At 33.4% G+C, this 23,290-nt stretch overlaps 1 long non-coding RNA gene across 2 annotated transcripts in view; it reads left to right on the top strand.

Moving 5' to 3' along the window:
• The window catches only part of LOC145286184 (uncharacterized), a 330,937-nt gene that overhangs the window by 187,238 nt on the left and 120,409 nt on the right, over positions 1 to 23,290 (top strand). The window lies entirely within an intron of this gene.

Raw genomic sequence — 23,290 nt, forward strand, 5'->3', positions numbered from 1 at the left:
AATAAAGAGTTCTCACTTACCTAATTGATGTATAATCCTTATTTAATAAATGAATAAATCTATGTGTATTAGCATATATTTTTATCGTCATTTTCTTTCTTTATTGATTTCTATATTAGCTCCAAAACAATTTCTTGAGCTTTACATTATCCCGATAAATCTCGCCTTACAGAATTAATCTTATTCTTTTGTTTGAACTCCGCCATTTATATATATATATATATATACATATATATATATATATATATATATATATATATATATATATATATATATATATATATAAACAGAGAGAGAGAGAGAGAGAGCGACAAGGCATAAAACTACTTCATATATGGAATTAAAAATAACGAAAGATGATTACCGAAAAGAAAAGATACCTATCGACCTTAGTCTTGAAAATACCAACGTTATAGATTGGAGAAAAACAGTTAGTACGAAGAGAGACTGCAGTTCAGAGAAGAGAGCTATTTGAATAGAAAATTTTATTACAATGAGGTATGCAAACCGCGAATTCATGGAGACCACTAGACCAACAAGTCAAACGAACTGGAACAAAGGAAGCAGGAAATAAACCAGAGAATTCCGACCACATGCAATAACAATATGTAGAGGTGACACCACTCAAATTATAGATACGTTGCTGTGCCTCATCGTATTATACTCATCCCTCCAAACGTTCGTCCGCAAAAGACATTATTATTTGTTTCTTAGATCTCTATTTACTTGCCTTCCCATGAGAGCAGAGATATACACAAAGTCAGTTTTTTATGTGGAGAAATCCAGGTGCCCAGAACGGGCAAAAGATGAATGGTAGTATCATAGCAGATACTATGCATTGCCCCCGTTGCATACTGGTCTATATAACATTGGTATATATATTTACGTATATAATGTATGTGCATACATATTTATAAATGTCTCTGCTATCTTCTAGTGGGTGTGTGTGTGTATATATATATACAGGGTGACCAAAAAAAAACGGGCCCCAACTCTAATTAGGCCCCGTTTCTTAGTGTTTTGTCCGAATGAAATGAAACTTTGGTCATAACTAATTTATTATATTCAAAACATCACATCAAAACACTAGGGTCTTTGGTCTTTTTTTTCTCCGTTCTACAGTATATGTTCAAAATATACTTTCTATGTTTTTTTTTTTTGGGGGGGGTCACCCTATATATATATATATATATATATATATATATATATATATATATATGTTTTTATTTGTTTTTGTTAGCGATACTTTCTTGAATGAATTCAAGTATTTATACGAAAGTGCATTTTTACCTAAATGCTTGTTGGTAATAATTTTCCCATTGACCAATCTGGTACCCCCTTTTAATGGGGAGCAGCATATATATTATTTTTAAAATATAATTATCCACTGACACGTGTTTTGTCGTCTAGATTCAGCCACTCTGATTAGTCATGGACAACGAAACACGTGTCAGTGGATAATTATATTTTAAAAATAATATATCTATCTATCTATCTATCTATCTATATATATATATATATATATATATATATATATATATATATATATATATATATATATATATACACACATTCAATTAGTATTAGTGTAATGTTCTTTTTAGTTAAGTGATCGGTTGACCCACATATAACGACCATTCATTTACTACGTGGCAGTAAATAACATACGTTGGACACATACATCTTTCGCCTCTGTTGGTCTGTAATCGAAATTTTTTTTTGGGGGGGGGAGAAAACACTAAATCGAAATCATATTTTCATATAATTTTATTTACGGGGGCGTCCTTTCCCCCTCGAAACTGCAAGACGTTGTAATTTCTACATTATGCTAAAAATCGCATTTCTCCCAACTTCCAACATACAGAGACGATATCTTTCGAGTTAACGTGTCCGACTTTTCCAGTTTGACTCCAAACTAAAACAGTACGTGTCTTTTCTAAACTTTCTCATTAAGTAATTAAGACCACTTGATACCATCACTAAAATCATCTCCATTGTTTATGTTCTAAGAATTCTTCTTCCTACGTGAACATACTTGATACATTTTGACTACAATATTTTTTTCTTAAAAATACCCTTTTCGTCTTGATACATATTTTCTAGACATCACAAACGATCGTAATAACAATCTTTCCGGTTACTTGCCATACTCTGGCGGTGCTCTATATCACACTCCTAACCAAAGCGTCTAGATAGTGTCAGCGACTGAATTGAAAATTATGTGTTAGAAGAAAATCATTTATCTTCTCTTGCATACTAAATATCAATGTGTATTTATCGATATACTAGCAGATCTAACCTGGCGTTGCCCGGGGAAAAAATGTAACATATTTTTATTTAAATTTCTCTTCTATCTTTCTAGCTCTCTCTACTCTCTCTTTATCCTCTCCTTACCTATTCCTCTCTAGTTCTCCACACACACGTACGACTCTTTTATATAATAGATTCTTCGAGGAATGGGCCGTCATTTTCTTTACAAATTAGTGCATAATAACTAGGGCTATTACAAGAGAATATTCTTTTCATTATTTTGACTCTCGAGTATATATCAGTTAATATCTTGTATGTTTTTTTTTTATAGTGGTTCTCGAGTGATTAACTGGGTCTAACTGTGTCGGATATACCCAAGAGTCAAAACAATGATAAGAATATTCTCTCGTCATAGCCCTGATAATAACACTGAAAAATAGACTTCCGCTGATAAAACCTGGTTTTTAAGGACTAATTTTTTTCTTTCTAAATTTTAGATATTATTCATGCTGATTAAGAATAATCAAACTTCGTGGGTATTTGTTTTGTAGTTCTTTGTATTTTTAGTTGGACATACAAACATACATACACACAGACAGCTGCCTTTATATATTAAACCAAGCATGGCTACCGGCGTTGTTCGAGGCCATAAAAAATAAATAGAAGTTAAATAGTGTTAATTTTCTCTCCTTCCCGTCATCACCATCGAAATAGAATTCCTTTTTTATGTGAGGAGTGAAAAATACAATTTAGGGGGCCTTAAAAGCGCTACTGAAAGAGCCAAACAAAATTAAGAATGCCTCCAGAGCACTAATATAATACTAAGTTTGTGCTGACCTTTTTTATTGTATAGACATGACAATAAAGAAACAATAAATTAAATCTGGAGTTACTGAATTTTTAATTTGAAAAAAAAATTGCTGGGATGTTTACTGGGATATACGAATGCATAATATCATTAACAATCGCGTTTAATTTTTGATAATATGACATTATCAAATTTGTCATTTTGCAACTTAAATTTTGCATATCCGTTTTATCCGGGGTTATACTGATTAAAATAATACCAACTTTGTAGGGGTTTATTTTGTATTTTTGAAGTTTTAGCGGAGCATACAAACATATAAACACACAGATAACTACCTTTTATATAATAGATGAATAAATATATATCCTTTCCATTACACCAAATTTAGCAGGTATAAAAGGTTTCTTTTTCTTGCGCGAATACTGAGCATATACTACATTTTGATCCAGGTCTAAAGATCGAAAATGAGTTATGTTTTTCTTTCTAAAAGTCATGTTTCTGTAGGCATCAATATGTCCTGAAATACATTACGCAGCTTTTATCTCTAATTCATATTTGGCAATGGTTTTTTTGTTTTGTTTCGTTTTTGTTTTGTTTTTGTTTTTTAATCTTCGACGTCCGAAATCTGGTCTGAAATCGACGTCGCCCATGTGTTCCTTTGTTTGAGAGAAGTAAATAAAAAAGGAGGATGCTATCGTTTATTTCTCCACTCTTTGTGTCCTTTTGTCCCTGCCTCTCGCACAGCATACACGTGACCAGCCGGAAAATTAGAAGCCACGTGCGCTCCCCGCGGAGGCGCTCTACACCCGGCTGCACACCTTTTCTGTTGCATACAGAATAGGTAGATACAGGGTCAATACCCGATGCCGGGTGCCGGGAGTATCGTACAAACCCCACCAAGCGTCGAAAAAAAAATGAATAAATCGATAAAGCTTAATAATTTCTTTGTCTCGGGGACACGTGTTAGGCCCCTTATTCTAATCTGTAGCTTGTGACGCCATTCATATTTTTACCGAAAGGAATTTATAAATGCGAAGTGGTACGAGGAAGGCCGATCCTTGAACTTTTAATCACGTGTGCGTGAGAGAAAGAAAGAGAGAGAGAGAGAGAGAGAGGGAGGGAGTCGAGCAGATGGCGTTTTTGGTGATGAAACTCATAGATTAGCCATGGAATCGTTTATTTTTTTCGAGTATTCTATTGTTTGTATTATTTGTATTAATCGGACAATGTTGAGCGTTATCTGCACAACATTTCGGTCGATGTAACTTCCGACCTTAGTGAGGTGTTTTCTGAAGGAAAAAAGAGGGTAGCTCTGTACTCTAAGGTTCCGGTTTTTAAAGCTAGTTGGAAGTAATTTTACACGTATTATAAAGATAATTTAATTATCAAGGAACCCTAGGGGATATAATTTTTAACTTATTATGATTAAATGTTTAATTCAATCCATCCAAAAAATTGTAAGTTCTTAGAAACGTAATATTTACGAAATTAAGAGGTTGATGGTTTCAGTATTAGTCAGTGTTAGTTTTTAACCAGATGTAGTTTTTAATTTTTTTTATATGGTTATCATTATGGCTGAAAAGAGATAAAACAAAAAGGGAGGGTGAAAGAAAAGACAGTTGTGGTTTTGTGTTTGCTGTTGTTGTTGTTGTTGTTGTTGTTGTTGTTAGTGATGATGATCCAGCATTTTTAACGGTCATATGTGTGTTATAAACCTAATGGATACTTTTGCGATTATGAGATTACCCCAGCCATATTCAAATACTACGGGATTTATAATAGCTTTTCTACGCAGAAGTAGTGATCGCAATGTTAAGAACCGACAATGTCGATTCGGCTTATTTATTTATACACACGCGCGTGCGCGTGCGCACACACACACACACATACACACATATATATATATATATATAATATAAAGCTGAATATATATATGTGTGTGTGTGTGTGTGTGTGTGTGTGTGTGTGTGTGTGTGTGTGTGTGTGTGTGGTCACGAATAGGCTCCTATATGGTTGACTATTTTAAAAAAACTGATTACATATAATAATAGAAGATGTATCGAGACACAGGAATGGGTATGTTTGATCTGGAAGAACGGTGGTTCATTAAAATTGTGGGGTCTGCGTTCGAGCCTGGTCCACAAAGTATGGAAATAAAAAATTAAAAAAAAAACGTTTGTAAGTGTTTTTGATATAGATGTACTTTGATAAGTATGTTTTAACTTAAATAGGGATGGTATAATAAAATTGTAGGGTCTGCGTTCGCGCCTGGCCTCCATATAATAGAAATAGGCACAAACTTTAATAAAGACTTTTCCTATATATATGCGTAAGTATACTTTGATAATTATGTTTCAGTTTGTAGAAATATGGTATAATAAAATTATGGAGTGTTCGTTCGCACCTGACCTCCATAGAATGGAAATATGTCACAAAGTTTAACAAGGTGTCTTAATATAGATGTTAAGACGCTCATTAAAAAATTATTCCAACAATAAATTTTGGTCCCCCGACAAAAGGAGGGTTGACTTCTAAATTCGCCTTTTCAGTTCGTCTGTCTGCACTTTTCTTAATAACTGCGCCTTGGAATTTTTTTTTAATGTTGCACAAACATTAAACATGATATGAGTAAAAGATTAACAGAACTGATTTTTCGAGGAAACTCCGATTGCTCCCCTAGGGGTGCCTTTCGGATTAAAATGGCAAAAATTGACACTTTTGTACTTATTAAAAAAAGCTGATGCCTTGAGTTTTTATAAAACTTTCTGAAAGGTTGTAACTAACTGATTTCTTTATAATGTTCTTTGTCTGTACTTCACGATAACTCTTGGATGTGCCCAGTGTCTCTTTTAGGGCCAATAAAAACACTCCATTTTGGGGACTATTTTACCATATTTGTCCAAAATTTTCTGTGTATTTTCTGCAGTTTTGCATAGTGCTAAACTCAAATTCAAATATGTTGTTAAGGTCTTAGAGACTTTTAAGGCTAAATGGATGGGGGGGGGGCAAATGATGGACTTAGTCATTTCTTTTTTTGCATGGTGCAGAACTCAAATTTACATATGTTAAGGTCTAAAACTGCACCGTTTGTTCATTTTCACCAGGATGTGACGTCCCCTGGGGACTTTTGGGACTAAAGGGGGAAGAGGGACAAATGCTGAACTTAGTCATTTTTTTTTTATGTTTCGTTCAATGTGACCCATGCATGCTTCACTTGTTTATTATAAAATTGTACCTTAAAATATGTTATGTGACTTTTTTTGATCGTGACTGTTTCATGGCGGAAAGGCAGTTTATTGATGGCGGCTTGCCGTTGCGAATTCAAACTATGGTCGGCTAGGTAACAGATTTCATCATTGCTATTATTCTTTATACAAGCTATAGAAAGCGGAAAAAAGCTAGTTAAATACGGAGATTGACTTTGTCAAGTTAGTATTAGTTCGATTACTACATCCACGACTCTCTCGATGGTGATTATTTTAATAACGTTTCCACTGATGTAACCTCCGACCTTCTACGGGTGCATCTTTTCGGACTAGGGACTCCTTATTTCGAACTCTGGACAGAATTTCAAGCTAAACTTTTTTTTTTAATCCACGAGGATAGATGATTCTCATAACGTAACGGATAAAAGCTTATATTAACAATCAGTTCGAATTGATAGGCCTCTAGAGGTCGGCAGTTCAATTCTTACTTACTACATGTAATAATAACTAATAGTTAGTGTTGTGGGGAATCACCCATGCACAAGAGATGAACTCTTCCGAACTGTATAAATAGATTAAGAGCTACAACTCTTCGTGTGGACTGTTAACCTCGTAGTTAACATCAGCCGGGGTTACTAGACACCGACTCATTTTCCGACCTTGTGTCACATCCTCTTGCGGTGGAGAAGAAGTAAATATCGGTCTGTTAACGTTGTAGTTAAAGTTAGTCGAGGTTCCCCCATGGACAATCAATCCGATAAAAACTAGGTCATTTCGGTGGCCTTTTTGGCTGTCAAATTGATGCAAATGTTCTGTGTAGCCCTAGGATGTTCATCTTCCCAGGCCTTCCCTCCCGGCTCTCGAGAGGAGCCATTTTATCGCTTGTCACCTGAGGCGCTCACACACACACACACACACACACACATATATATATATATATATATATATATATATATATATATATATATATATATATATTTAAACAATTCATCTTTATAAAATGTTGCAATTTTTATGGAACTAAATTTATTTTGCTTACTTTTCGTAACAGGAAATATGGGGGTCGAGTCAGAACACCTAAAAATATATTTCCCCTCACATTTTTAACGAAAACTGCTTTTAGTATATAAGTTAATTTAAAATGAAAATTTTCATGAAAATCTGACCATTAGTTAATTTTTGTAGAGTTTTTAAACACGTGTGTGTTTAAGTCCATAAAATAATCACTACAAAACTATGTTTAACGTGTCGATAATGTAAATACGATTTTGGTTTCGCATTTTCATTGTTTTCTTGCGCTGTAAAAAGTTTTTTTTAAATATTATAGTTTATTTGAAGCTTATTCTTTTAAATGGTAAAAAACGTTAGGATGATGATATTGAATTAAATTACAGTTATATCGTGTTACATATAGGGAGGGGTTAAGTCTGTGTCTCGTGTTGGACGAAACCTATTATATATATCATCATCATATATATATATATATATATATATATATATATATATATATATATATGATGATGATATATATAATAGGTTTCGTCCAACAAGACGAAACCTATTATATATATCATCATCATATATATATATATATATATATATATATATATATATATATATGATGATGATATATATAATAGGTTTCGTCCAACACGAGACACAGACTTAACCCCTCCCTATATGTAACACGATATAACTGTAATTTATATTTATATATAATATATATATATATATATATATATATATATATATATATATATATATATATATATATAGTAGAACCCCGGGATACAGTGGCTCTTGGACACATTGTTTTCAGGTTACGATGTGGAGTACGATGTTTTTCCGGTCCCTAGTTACGGTATTTTCCCCGCCTTACGGTGCTATTTATAATGTTCTTTGATTATATACGTGTATTGTATTTGTTACTTATTTTTAATGCCGTGTTCCGGGGTTCTATTATATATATATATATATATATATATATATATATATATATATATATATATATATATATATGAATTTTAAAATGGATACAATCCGACGTTATGATCGGAGGCTTGACGTTTCGCCCGGATTACGCGACCACACCTCTTGAAAAAAGCCTGCATAATCCAGGCGAAACATCGAGCCTCCGGTCTTCTGCTTCCTTTTCACATCATATATATATATATATATATATATATATATATATATATATATATATATATATATATATATATATATGCGAATAACTATGTTATACGTTTGTGAGACAAATACTGGACAAAGATTTTGTAAAATAGACAATATTTCGACATGATACGTCTTCCTAAGAATATTTTTTTCGGGTCAAAAATTAAAAAAATACACAGAAATTTGTTAGAACCCTTCCCAAAAATGTCACGGGAACAACTAACTGGGTTTCTAACAGTATGGTGTATATTTTTAAGTCATTGTCGAGACTTCAAAGGTATAAGAGATTCCACACGGCTATTTTTCTTGTGCTTGTGTAACCCTTGACACGACTTGTTTTTCGAAGCAAATGAAGATTTTTTTCATTAAATAAAACCACTCTAAATTTATCCAGTTAGGTAGAAGAGGAACTTATATTGCCTTTGGTAAGATTTATTTATTATATATTTGTTTTTTTTTTGGGGGGGGCACTTTCTAAAATACCTGTGGATTGTGAAACAAACCCGAATTTTGTTTCCGCAGTAAATTACGAGCGCTTAATAATAATAATAATAATAATAATAATAATAAGAAGAAGAAGAAGAAGAAGAAGAAGAAGAAGAAGAAGAAGAATGTCCGAGAAACTTTGAAAAAATAATGGGAGAAATTAGAATCAGAGGAACGTCTGCAAAGATACAACGACTAACGATAATGAAAACGGTTGAAATATTAAGGAACCGCCTTGAATGTGGAGAATAATACACATGAACCATACGCGTGAGCCAGACAAACTGCTGCAGAGGCTAAACAGGAAGAAGCGTTACAGGGAATGAAGAACACTGAAGCTGCATATCAACAAGTTCTACATCCTCATCACGCATCCCCTCCCATTATCCCATCACTGTCCCCCGCCCCCACCCAAAAAGTGTGATACCAAATAGCCGAGAAGGATCAAGGAAGATGGAAAGACCGAGAAGAGAGCGCTGACTAAACCTCCGCTGGAGAAGCGCGAAGTGAACTGGGACCTTGGAGAGGCTTAGTGCTACTCAAATTCCAATATTCCGTTGCTAGCGGGAAGTCAATGGTGAGAGGCTGTTGCGATAGTGCAAATTTATTTGCAAATGCTATCGAAGGAGGTAGAGTGCTGGATGTCTGGGGAGACTTGTTGTCACTCAGCTTCCAGGGAATACCACAGGTTCTCAATCAGATCTTTGATGACATGTGTGAAAGCTCCATGTGAACCAATAATAGAGTTAATCGCGTTGCTTCTGCAAAAGCATTTAAAAAAAAATTAATATTTTACGATGTATTTCTTGTTGTTTTTTTTTTTTTTTCAACATCGTTGAGGGTTAATCGCGCCATAAATTTTATCCGAGATATTGTAGAGATAAAAAGATAGATAGAAAGAGGGATAGACAGATAAAGGGGGGGATAGAGTGGGAAAGATACATAGATAGATAGATAGAGATAGAGAGAGAGAGAGAGAGAGAGAGAGAGAGAGAGAGAGAGAGAGAGAGTAGAGCGTTTGGAATAGAGGGTCAGAAGTCAAAATCTTGCGATTGAAAACAGAATAAGGGGAGAGGGCAGGTGCAGTCAAAAGAAAAAAGCGGAAGAGTTGAATGGTCGCACGTGTTTGACGTTAACGTCATGCGGAAATAAAAGGGAGGTCGGCCAAAAAGTGCACGGATCAATATTTTAGAGACCTGTGGAAGGACAATAAGTCGAAAGTGATGGTTTCAATTCATTTAATCTAAAAAGAAACACTTCGGATTGAACTCACGGCGACGTGTAAACACACACACACACACACACACACACACACACACACATATATATATATATATATATATATATATATATATATATATATATGTCGTAAATAATCTCACCCGCTACTTGATTGGCTGAAAATGCGAAGCTCGTTGTTTGTTTGTTTACGAACAGACGATTGGAGCACTATAAAAGTGGTGGCGGGTGTCTATTTAAATAGACATTTCGACGAGTTATTTACGGGCGTCAATTCCATGGTCGAGTGGGAGAACTGTCAACACGACGGTTCCAGGTTCAATCCTTGGGAGAGATGCTAGTCTAGCGGCACTGATGAGTTGTGATACAACGAAACAGGACTGTGTGTCGATGACTACAAATGTATAATATATATATATATATATATATATATATATATATATAAAGAGAGAGACAGACAGACAGACAGATAGATAGATATACAGGTAAATGTAGAGAGAGAAACAGGGGGACACATCGATAGATAATGAGCGAGTATGTATGTATAAAATCTTCAGCTCCACTTTTTCAAAGCGTACGAATGTATATTTGATTGTAATAACAAAAGCGAACGATTCCTTTAGTTGATATAAAAACAACTACACATTATTTTGAAAATTCGATCTTGTAGTTATGGAGAGAGAGGGGGTGAGGAGGGAGACGAGGTGGCGAGTTGTAGTGACGACGTTAGAATGTGGGCAACCGCTTTGCTCACAAGTCGGCATATTCTCTCCTTTCTGTTTTTAGTCAAAACAAAACATTTTTATTATCATTCCACAAATTGAAATTTTGTTTTGTTCGATTTTTCTACGTTAGCGGTCAAAAAATGGGATGCGCTTACTTTAAAAACCGTTCTTTCTTACTTCCAGGCTTCATTGTCCACCATAGCCGTTTTTCGTTATTTTCGGAAAACCTGGTATTGCCCGTCTTCATTACCCAACATAGATAGATAGATAGATAGATAGATAGATAGATAGATAGATAGATAGATAAGTGGTTGAGCACATAAGTTGGGCTAACGTAAACAGAAGATCGTACACTAAAAGTCACGTGGCCTGTTAACGTCAAAGAATAAAGTACAACGACCACGGTTTTGACTATTACAAAGGATGATCAATTTTCTGCTTAATTTGCTGAGAGATTTATGAAATTTGTCCAAAAGTGACTGTATTTTATTTTCCTAAAATTAAAAAAAATCATTTTACATTTCAATACGTGCAATTAAAAGGGAATATTTTTTGTCAGGAAAATACTGTGAAGTTTTATATTTGTTAAAAGTGTATTTAATTACTAATTTACACGTCACTTTAATTTTAAAGTTAAAAATGCGCTCGTTTTAAAATAAGTCTTAAATGAGAGATTTTCACATTTTTTTTTTTTATAATAGAGCGAAAGTCATGCTACATTATTTAAATTAATTAGATTAAAAAATCGCATATTTTCTTATAAAAGTCTAAAACAAATTTTGGTCAGAAAGTTGAAAATTTAAATTCATTTTTTTTTTAACTTATTAAGCAAATATTTTTTATGGCATAGTTTTTTTTTCAGTCTGTTCTTTTAATAATTAGTATCATCTATATCTTTTTTAAGTATCTTTAGTTTTCAATGTGGGGAGGGGGGTCAATAAACTTGGCAAAATTTTAGCCTCGATCGAGAATTTACGTTAATACTTTTAACTTTTTTTTTTCATCATAACGAATGTTTGTAAAAAATGTCATCAGATCGGCCCAGTAGATTCCGAGAAATAATTCTAGATTAGTATTGTGGTGACTAATACCTATTTATCTTTATCAATCCCTTACTGTGCATAGAACGTATATCATAACAAAGGTCTGTACAAAACTTAAGCCAGATCGGTTCAGTAGTTTCCGAGAAAAGTCGAGCGGATAAACAAACAGAGCAAGAGAAATATAATACGTACGAGGATCGTTCCAAAAATAAATACTCTTAATTTTTTTTTTTTTTTAATTAAAATTTTAAACAGTTACGAAGACGGGAGTGGTACCATTCAAACGAGTTACCCTTTGTGCTCCAGAATTTTTTCTACAAAGTCGTCACTATTCTCAATGCATTTTTCCAGCATTCCAACGGCGCATATCTGCTTCTGACGCACGTCCATAATAGGGGTTGTTCCTTAGAGTCTCACAGCGTCAAAATCTGCAATAAAGAGATAAAACTTTCAGATTGTAATTGCATAAGTTCAGTTATCATAACAATGCCTCGCCTCTGATCCATTCGGAGTGAATAAATAATAGGAGGCATTACTTGTGGAACGGCTCTCGTATATACAAACAAATAGCAAACAATTTATTTGTTTTATTTTTTAATGTAAACCGGCTGTGCAGTGAACCTTGACATAAAAAGGAAGCCGCCAACCCTCGAAGGGAATATGGTCCTTTCAAAAATAACCCATCTCCGTTGCATGTGTTTTTAATAATACAGCTTGAAAAGCGGGAAGAGACCGACGATACGGAAAGAGCCGACAAGGATGTCCCTGAATGTTGTTCATTCTCTTCCATAGTGACATCTGTGAATTCGTTCAGCCACAAAAAGCATTTTTTATGGTTCAATTTAGAAAAAAAAAGAATGTATTTTCATCGCTAAACGCTCTGATTAAATGAATGCATTTCATTTGATGATACATTTTAAGCTAATAAATACCTAATAATACTTGTACAATGATAAGCTATATATATATATATATATATATATATATATATATATATATATATATATATATATGGGGATTTAAAGGTTATGAGGGTTTTTTGAAACATGAAAAACGATGTTACTTTTTGTATTTAATATTTTTATTGTAACAATACAAAAAGTAACATCGTTTTTCATGCTTCAACAAAACCCTCATAACCTTTAAATCACTATATATATATATATATATATATATATATATATATATATATATATATATATATATATACTACCAAAAGTACCCGTCGTTGACTGGGTTTAAATCACTATATATATATATATATATATATATATATATATATATATATATATATATATATATATATATATATATATATATATATATATATATACTACCAAAAGTACCCGTCGTTGACTGGGTTTAAATCACTATATATATATATATATATATATATATATATATATATATATATATATATATATATATATATACTAGCAAAAGTACCCGTCGTTGACTGGGTTAAAAAACAGCCTACAGAAAATGGACTCTGATTTATGAAAGTATGATAGGTTATGAAAAGGAAGGGTTGTAAAGAGATAGCTTCGAATTCGGGAGTATCAAAACCAAAGCAAAATATGATGAAAGTAAAAATAAAATAGATAAACCCCATAATTTGTTATACCATACCTGTTTACACTGAAACACTTATCACAATATTCTGTGGATCTATATTAAAAAAAAAACTTGTTAAACTTTGTGACATATTTCCATTCTATGGAGATCAGGTGCGAACGAACACCCCATAATTTTATTATACCATATTTCTTCAAACTGAAACATAATTATCAAAGTATACTTACGCAGATAGATATGAAAAGTCTTTATTAAAGTTTGTGCCTATTTCCATTCTATGGAGGCCAGGCGCGAACGCAGACCCCATAATCTTATTATACCATCCCTATTTAAGTTAATACATACTGATCAAAGTATTCTTATGTACATCTATATCAAAAACACTTGTAAACGTTTTTTTTTCTCTTTTATTTTTTATTTCCATACTTTGTGGACCAGGCGCGAACGCAGACTCCAAAATTTTAATGAACCACCGTTCTTCCAGATCAAACATACCCATTCCTGTGTCTCGATACATCTTCTATCATTATATGTAATGAGTTTTTTTTAAATAGTCAACCATATAGGAGCCTATTCGTGACCCCCCACACACACAGACATTCAGCTTTATATTATAGATATAGTCTGTTTATTGTACAAACATTAACGGTTATAGGGTTTGTTTTGCTGTACACATAGATTACAAAATGTTGTCACAAAACAAATATAGAACAAATTGATGTTATTAAAAGCAAGATAAGTTAATTTTCTTCCTAACTGGATATGTTTTTAGTGTTTTTATTTAATGTATCATGTTTATTCAGCTCGAAAAACATAGTGTTTACCGATTTATTGGAACATTCAAAATGGCGCCGACTCTCTCTTTGACACAATAAGTTTGTGAAAAGGAATTATAAATAAAAAAACTAGACAAAATACTATTAGAAACTCGCTCAATATATGTTACCGTGACATAGGCTGACATATATTCGGTGGGTATTTACTAGTATTTTGTATATTTTTTCTATTTTAACTCCTTTTCCTAAACTTACCGTGTCAAAGAGGGAGTCGAACGCCATTTTGAAGTTTCCAATACATCGGTTAACACTGTATGTTTTTCGAGCTGAATAAACATGTTACATTAAATAAAAAAACGCTAGAAAATTATCCAGTTAGGTAGAAAAGTAACCTATCTTGCTTTTAATAACATTTATTTGTTATACAGTAATACAAACCCACGGTTACATATGTGCATACATGTTTTAGTGGAGTCCCAAGTCAGGGACAACCCTTCATCAGACCTAAAAGAGATTATATTGAAACGGGTGTCAAGATTACATTTGTTTTTATAAGATATTTGGGTGCGATCTACATTCCGGTAAACATTGGGGCCTATGCTTTGCGAATGTGAGCAGTACGTTATTTTTTTTTTCGGATGTGTAGTGGGGGGATTCTATATCTCGCGTTTAAGTCGTCATTAGTAGGGATGCGTTAAGTGATTCTTTTAGCTTGGCGGTCATTTATTGCCCTTGATTTAAAATTTCATCTTCTGAGGTTATTTTTATGGTTGTATATCTTTTATTAATGGTGACTTTAATTTCCTTTTGACAAGTTTTATTTTTATATATTGGTTTATTTTTTATTTATTTGTCTCTCGGTTTATTTTTAATCTCTCGTTTTTTTTTTTTAATTTTTATTCGTTCATTTGTTTTTAGTTTTTTAGTTTACCGAGTAGGTATCAGAGGGGGGCGTTTCATACGGTTAAGCCGTTGACAGTTAGGAGATGTTAGAATTCTATTAGTCTAGCGGCTACTTTTCTTGCTTTGATTTATTTGCTTTAAAAAATAAGCTACATTAGGGCTTTGGCCTTTTGGCCAAGATCAAAGTTTAGTATCTGTTCTTCAGATGCGGCACTTCCATTTCTCGTTCTCTTTCAGTGGATGAGATATTCTTCACGACTGAGACAATTTTTATTTTTGTACCTTTTCTCCACGTTAAAAAACGACCCTGGTGTCTAACTCTGTCCCGTGGGGAGGCATTGTAAATAGGTACATTATATGCAGCGTTGGTCACCCGTACTTTAAAATTTGTCTGACGTTACTTCCGCTGAATTGCATTGTAAAGAAAGAAGTGCGACTCTTAACGAAAGCCAGTATGGCATAAATATTTGAAAATAATTTTAATGCCTTAAACTGCCAATTACGGAATCTAATGCAATAAAAATGATTTTAAAATAATTTAAATCGTACAAAAAGCAAATATGAAAGTAAAGAAAATGCTATTGTGTTTGATTACAGTTGCAATAATATATAAGATTTACTGGTTTAAATGGTTTCAATTTCTTCCTTTTTTCTGAACCAACCAGTTTACCATTTCACTTTTATTTCCTTTTGTGATAGCTACTTATTGTACGATTTTTTTCTCATGCCCCATCTATAAAAAACAAAGTTGGATGTTATGTGTTGATAGTTAAGTAGTTTATTTTTATGAACACGGTTTCGATGGCTGAGCAAGAAGATCTGAGTAATTTTAACACCTTTAAACTCTCAATTACAGAATATATAAAATATTTTCAAATATATTAAATCGTAAACATGTTTTGTTTTTGTTTGAAAACGATCCAAACTTGCAATGAGAAATACAAATAAAATTTCATAAAATGGCAATGTTAAAAAGCAAAAGGTAATCAGTTTTAAACGTGAAAAAAAACAGCCGATTAAAAAAATTTCACAACTTTCTTTTCATTCGTATTATTTGGATTCCTCGGACTACTGTTCTCATATTGGGTGTGATTTTCACAGCGTTTCGGTTGATCAAACCTCCGACTTTATTCAAATGTATCTTGAATGTTTCTATCGAACTTGGTAATTTGGACGGAATTTCGAACAGAAACTCTTTATTTACTTCACGGGGGCAGCTTGCTCTTGTTCCGTCAGTCATGACTGGATAAAGGTCCTAAGTAATTTGAAATTGTATTTTTCGATCGCCCATACTGAGGATTGAACCTTCAACTTTCAGCCAAGTACTCTAGCCACAGTCCCAAAGATTTGTTTATATTGTATTAAGCATACGCAGAATTTTTCAAACCGGAACTGTAAACCGGATGGACGGTTTCAACACCCAAGCAATAAGATTTGAGTTTTATAGTATATATATATATATACAGGGTGTCCATAAAGTTCGTGTGCACTTAAAAAAAACTGCACAGCAGACTTTGGCAGCCCGACCTCCAATGATGTCCGTCTTACAGACTTTCTTGGACTTGCAGTAAAGGATTTTTCTATGGAAGCAACACTTTCGTCTTCCAGACCGTGGTTTATCATTATCTTTAAATTTTTTCATCTATTTAACAATGGTGTTCCTATGAGGCGCTTTTTTTATTGTATTCAATTCTAAACTTTCTTTCTACAGCAATAGTAGATTTCAATTCAGCCAACCAAAGGACACAGTTTACATTTTCCTCAATTGAAGCCATGGGATCAAATTGATTCTGAAAAACAAAAGAAAATATTTGTTACTTATTTGTTACTTATCTAAAAATTGTTACGAATTTTGTGGTGAAAAATTATTCAATAACTATACTTAAAACTAGATACATGAAACTTTATAACATTTTTTACAGATTATTTCTATCGCAAATATAAATAAAGTTATAATTTTTTCAGTGCGCACGAACTTTTTGGACACCCTATATATATATATATATATATATATATATATATATATATATATATATATATATATATATATATATATATATATCGAATTAAAACTAATGCAGATTTTTTTTTTAATTAATAAATAAATTTATTTATTCAAACAAATGCAATTTTTCGAATTATAACAAATTCGCCAACATGAAAATCCAGGTGTTTTTTACTTTATTATTTTTATTTTATTTTATTTTATTTTATTTTTTACGCCGCATGGCGGTGATGATTCTGTGGACGTCTTAAGATATTATTGAAGTCTTGAATGTCCATTACCTTGTGAGCGTCGGTCAATGCGTGTGTCATATAATATAGGAATTCACTGGGTTTTTTAAGCACTGTTTATATATGGAGTGCAAAATTCAAACTTCAACGGTTTTAAGACCAAAACTAGTGTAGACATTTTTTTTTTAAAGCAAATTTTAATTAGGAAAATCCAGGTATATTTTATTCTTATTATTTTTTCTGAAGACCTCCTTGACACTAAATTAACCAAATTAATTAGAGAAATACTTTTACAGTTTTAACTAAAGAGCTACAACAATATCGCAGGATCTCCATTCACCCTGAGCGTACAGAGAAAGACCAGCAGCAATATATTACATAGGAAAGATGCCCCTGTGGAATGTTTTACACGTCCCGCTAGTATATATATAATTATATTTTATACCTATAGACAGTAGTGTTTCCTGCTTTCACAATCATCAGTGCAGGAAATGACGATTGCTGCTGGTCGAGAAATTCAAACCCCGCACGACGCCATCTTTGACTCCACTATCAAGCAACTAAATACTTAGGCCACTGTTAAGCACCATAGAATGAAGGGAATTTTTTATATTAATAAAGCTTAATGTTAATTCAGATGATCTATAGTGATCGAGCGACAGGAGGTCACGATCTCGCAGCAAGTTACAAACCTCTAAACCTTCATATAAATGTACCCAATTCTCGAGTCGAGCACTTAGTAATTATACTGCCTGTTACTTTTAGCCTAATGCAAAGCTCTTTTTAGATAAAAACAAAAAACAAAAAAAAACAAATGGAGCACTGTGGGAGGGGCAGTTGATGATCTTATATCATTGTTAGATGTCATTGCCGACAGTGCCGATCTCATGGTCTACTAAGTAGAGCTAAAGATTATCGATTCGATGGTTGTTAGTTCGATCTCGGTATTGGAATGGGTGCTGGTCTAGTAATACTGAATACAACAAAACAGCTTTTTTGCTGATGATTATATAAGCACCCCCCTCTTTCGTTAAATTAGAGGAAACTTGGCTGAAGTGGTGTCTAATGACTAGGGCTGTGACAACAGCGTATTATTTTCAGTTTTGACTCTTGAGTATATATCCGTTAATATCTTATATGTTTTTATATAGATTCATATGGTCCTGGGTTGATTAATTGTGTCTTACTGTGTCGGATATATACTCGAAAGTCAAAACAATGAAAAGAATATGCTGTTGTCATACCCTATCAATGACTATAGATCAAAATCAAGATCTTATATACTGAAATATTGAAATCGGAGATTATGCCCATGTTATGCACTTTAAACCCCTTTTAAATACGAAATAAAACTAATATTTGGGGACGATATATTGACTGAAGTAAAAATGTTAAAGAAGTCGAAGGTATTTGAATTGTCTTTGCCCTTTTTTAATTACAGTTATTTCACCCCCAAACAAGACACAGTGCTACTTTCACGTTAGGTGCTACTATTTACAGAGATACGATGTAGGCAGTTGAGCAGCAATATGTCTGTTCACATTACATTTTAACCTCTGCATGTCAGTACAGTCAGAGAAGCAATGAATCAGGAAATGAATTCCAAAGTCTAGCAGTTCGAGAGAAGAAACTATTTGAGTTGAAGGTTTTCTGACATTATGGGATTTCTACGGTGTAAGGGTGGGATTTTGCTGCCTGTCGGCTTAGTCTAGGGTATTTACGTGGAAAGAGTACAAGTGTTGAAATTCGCCATAGCACATTCCTTTAAAATACTTGTAAAACAGACACAGAGAATGCAATATTTCGTAGATGGGACAGATGTGGGATTTTGGGTGATAGTGCGGGAACTTTTTGTATAAAAATCAATTAATCTAAATATAGTCAACATTACCAATCCTTACGCCTAGCAGTTGTAGTTAATTAATTATTATTAATTATAGTTAGATCGGTTAATTAATTTAAGAATGAATCATATACACACACAAATATATATATATATATATATATATATATATATATATATATATATATATATATATCACTTCGAAATACTTATAAAATTGTAGAATTTGGTTTAGTAAAGTTTATTTTACCAAATGAATATGGTCGAACGAATCGACTAAAATATCTTTTTCTAACATGTTTGTGCCATTATTTCTACCAGCATGCTTCCTTACTTATCCACAATTCCATAAACAAATGTTCCGTACTTATCTTTATATAAATAGAGATGAATCAACTTTATTATTGGAACAATCGAATTATTACATTGTTAATATTAATGTTGCGTGATTTTGCCGATACGCGCATATGTCTACACATACCCAGTGAACCCGGCTGAAGGAAAACCGAATGGAACCTGTCCATTTGTGAATAATTATCAGAAATGATGTTGTCAGAAGATGCCAGATAAACCGGATGTCGTGTGGCGCGTCTGGCCATGGATTCCCGTTGGGGACATTACGAAACCTTCGCGATTCTCTCCAGACGACGGCCCCAAAGGCGGCACAGTTGGAGCAAGAGACGAACACTTTTTACAGTTCGCGTTTCCATTCAATATGACTTCATAATTGTTCTGAATTTTTTTTTTTTTTTTTTTTTTTTTGCAAGAGAGATAAAAATAACAAAGTCATGGCTTATTAATTTCTATAATACCTTACCATATTTGAGTTTGAGCTTTAGCTCTTTCTTCTTCTTAAGTGGTTCCTCAAGTATAGGAAAACAAGAGTTTCAAAACACACACACACACATACACATTCTTAGATACCATTGCTGACGGCGTCGATACCGTGGCATGTTGGGTAGAGCTACTGACTATCGATGGTTGTTGGTTCTATCCCGGTCTTGTGATGGGTGCTGGTGTAACCACACTTAGGAGCTGTGACACAGCGCGCACAACAGTCTACCAGTGGATGACTATATATATATATATATATATATATATATATATATATATATATATATATATATAGTATATTATGAAAATATATAAAGCAATTTAGAGAATTTTCCTCGTTTAACAGAGTTGTTAATGAAGAAGAAGAAGAAGAAAATTCCTTTGCAAACTCAATCTTGACTTTAATTGCACACTGGGATATTTACGTGCTAACCCGAGGAAGGATCACTTGATATCTAAGAACTTAGTTATGTGAAATGGGTATATATATATATATATATATATATATATATATATATATATATATATATATATATATATATATATATATATATATCATTATTCAAATTTCCAAAACCAGAAACTGCATTTAATCATCACTCATATTTTATTCATATTATTCACGGAGTACATCTTACACTTGTTTCGTTGAATAGCGAAAGATCATTAAACAACTCATCAGAGGCAAAAATATATTCCTCAGAAAATAGCCAGAAGCATTTTTCTTTCCTTGAAATGGAAACGATTTAGTAAATTAAAAAAAAAACAGTTATAAAAGGAAATGGAGATATTTAACGTTCGAAAAAACATAAGAATTCAAAAGGATTTTTTTCTTGAGAGTCACTACTTATCAAGGCCCGAAGGCCACTCGAGGATAAGGGTCAATGAATGTAAGGTGGTAATGAAGTAATGGTTAATGATGTATGTTGGGTAGATTTTAATTATTTATAGGAGCGACTCAACAATAACTTGTTTACATTGGATTTGAAGGCTACCATGTTGTATTCAACTGGGAATCAAGCCAACGGAACACTGTTCCAAAGGGGCAGTTCTGGGAAAGAAACTTTTTTCATGGAATCTGCATTTACATTTAGGCACAGATAATGAGTGAGGAAAATCATATATATTGGCTGTGGCTGGTCGAGTGTTTTTTTTGAAAGTTTGCCAACAGGGACCATAGATTGGAGTTCAGTCGAGCACCTACCATGAAAATAGCGATAGAGCAGAAACAGGCTGGTGACGTCTCTTCTGTGGGAATGAGGTTGCAGGGAAGAGAAAAGGGCATTGCCTACTAGGTTTCGAAGCCGGTTTTGAACTCTACCAATGCATGGAAGGGCGCCTTGAGTAGCTCCTGCTTAGATGTAGCAATAGTATTCCACTTTAGGGCGAATCTGGCTCTTGTGCAGATAGAGGGTTGCATCTGCAGTGAGATACTTACTGGAGCGGTAGAGTGATACAACCATTTTTCCAGCGGATTTGATGTATGTGTCCCATTTCAATTGGGGCGTGGTGGGGATCAGAGCGATTATGATGAAAGGAAAGAAGCTTGGTTTTCAATGCATTAAAATTAACCGCTTTTTTCCTATTGCACCACGTTCTCAAGATTAAAAGAAAGGGAATCAGAAAACTTGATCATTGATAGCCTTTAAGTGTCGCCATAGATTGTCGTGCCGTCTGCATAAATGTCTACGAATGATCTAAGAATATGATTTGGGAGAAATTAATGAAGATCAGGAAAAGTGCTGGGCAGAAGGGCGCCAGTATTGATACAATGAGTTTCTGACTTTTTGCTCATCAATGTCTACTGTTATAATTTTGTCAGAAAGAAAGTATTTAATAACCGAGAGGACATTTCCAGCTATTCCATAGCTAGCAATGTTGTGAAGTAGACATTTATGCCACACTCTATCAAAAGCATTTCATATATAAAGCTATTGCTCTAGAGACGAAGCCTCCTGTCGAGAGATTTACTAATCCTGTGTGATATAACATTTAGTACATCAGCTGTTGATCTCGCAGAATGGAAACCACATTGCATGTTACTGAGCAGCTTATTTTTGCTGAGGTGGTTGATCACTTCTCTGTTTATCACAGATTCCAGCAACTTACTCATGATGCACAGGAGACTGATTGATCTGTACTGAGAAAGAGAAGACCAATCTTCGGAATTTTTAAATACTAGGCAAATTGATGAAGTTTTCCAAAATGTTGGGAAGCATTCCTCTTTAACGCAACGTTTAAGGGAGCTTTTAAGTATGGGAGCTAGTTCCGGTTGAAGCTTTTTAAGCACTATGATTGGAACGCCGTCGGGATCAGTTGCTTTACTAGATTCAAGTATTTGTATGAGCTTGGCAACATCACGTACAGAAATGAGTAATGTGTTTTCAGTCACAGAAGGGAATATGAGGGGTAGGCGGCGCTGATCGCAAAGGGTAGAATTTCTTACAAAGTTGTTAGCAAAAAGTTTAGATTACCTTAAGTCCATGATAATGGTAGGGATAGAGAACACGCTTCTGTTCGGGCCCTGTTTGTTATTCGCCATAACTGGTGGGAGCCACACCGCTGCTCAGTTACTTTAATTTGACGTATAGAGCATACGATTCGCTTACATTTTTTATTACTCTTTTACAATGGGTGTTGGCAGTCCTACATGCGGCTTTGGTTAACAACATTTCTAAAAAAAAATTCCAATAGGATAATAATAGGTTGAACAATTGCAAGGTATAAAACAAAGCAATTATATCTGATGGCCTAAAGAAAATCTTTAACATTGACTTTGTTATTTTTCCTTGTTAATTATTTTTTTGTTTTAGTTTTAAGTGGTTCGTGGACGTGGATGGGGACTTAAAAGAATGATGTCAGACGTTTTAATATTAAAGTCATTAATAGAAGTGGAATGGATAATAATGCTTTTATGCTGAAAACAGGCATTCTATTCATGCTATTTAACGTTCAAAAAATGTTTTAAGAAAGAAAAAAAAAGGAAACAGAAAAGGAATAAAAAAGGAAAAAAGGAAACAGAAAAGGAATAAAAAAGAAAAAAAAAGGAAAAAAAAAAGAACACAGCATAGAAGGTAGAAAGAGAGAATACGAAAACATCACATCATGGAAATCGCTCCAAACAAGTTGTGAAGACAGTAAAAAGCTAAGCAGAACGAAAAAGGAGTATCGTAAAATCAAGAGATGCCTAGT

The sequence above is a fragment of the Euprymna scolopes genome, chromosome 10 (assembly GCF_053919585.1).
Source record: "Euprymna scolopes isolate OS-2025 chromosome 10, ASM5391958v1, whole genome shotgun sequence".
NCBI lineage: Eukaryota > Metazoa > Mollusca > Cephalopoda > Sepiida > Sepiolidae > Euprymna > Euprymna scolopes.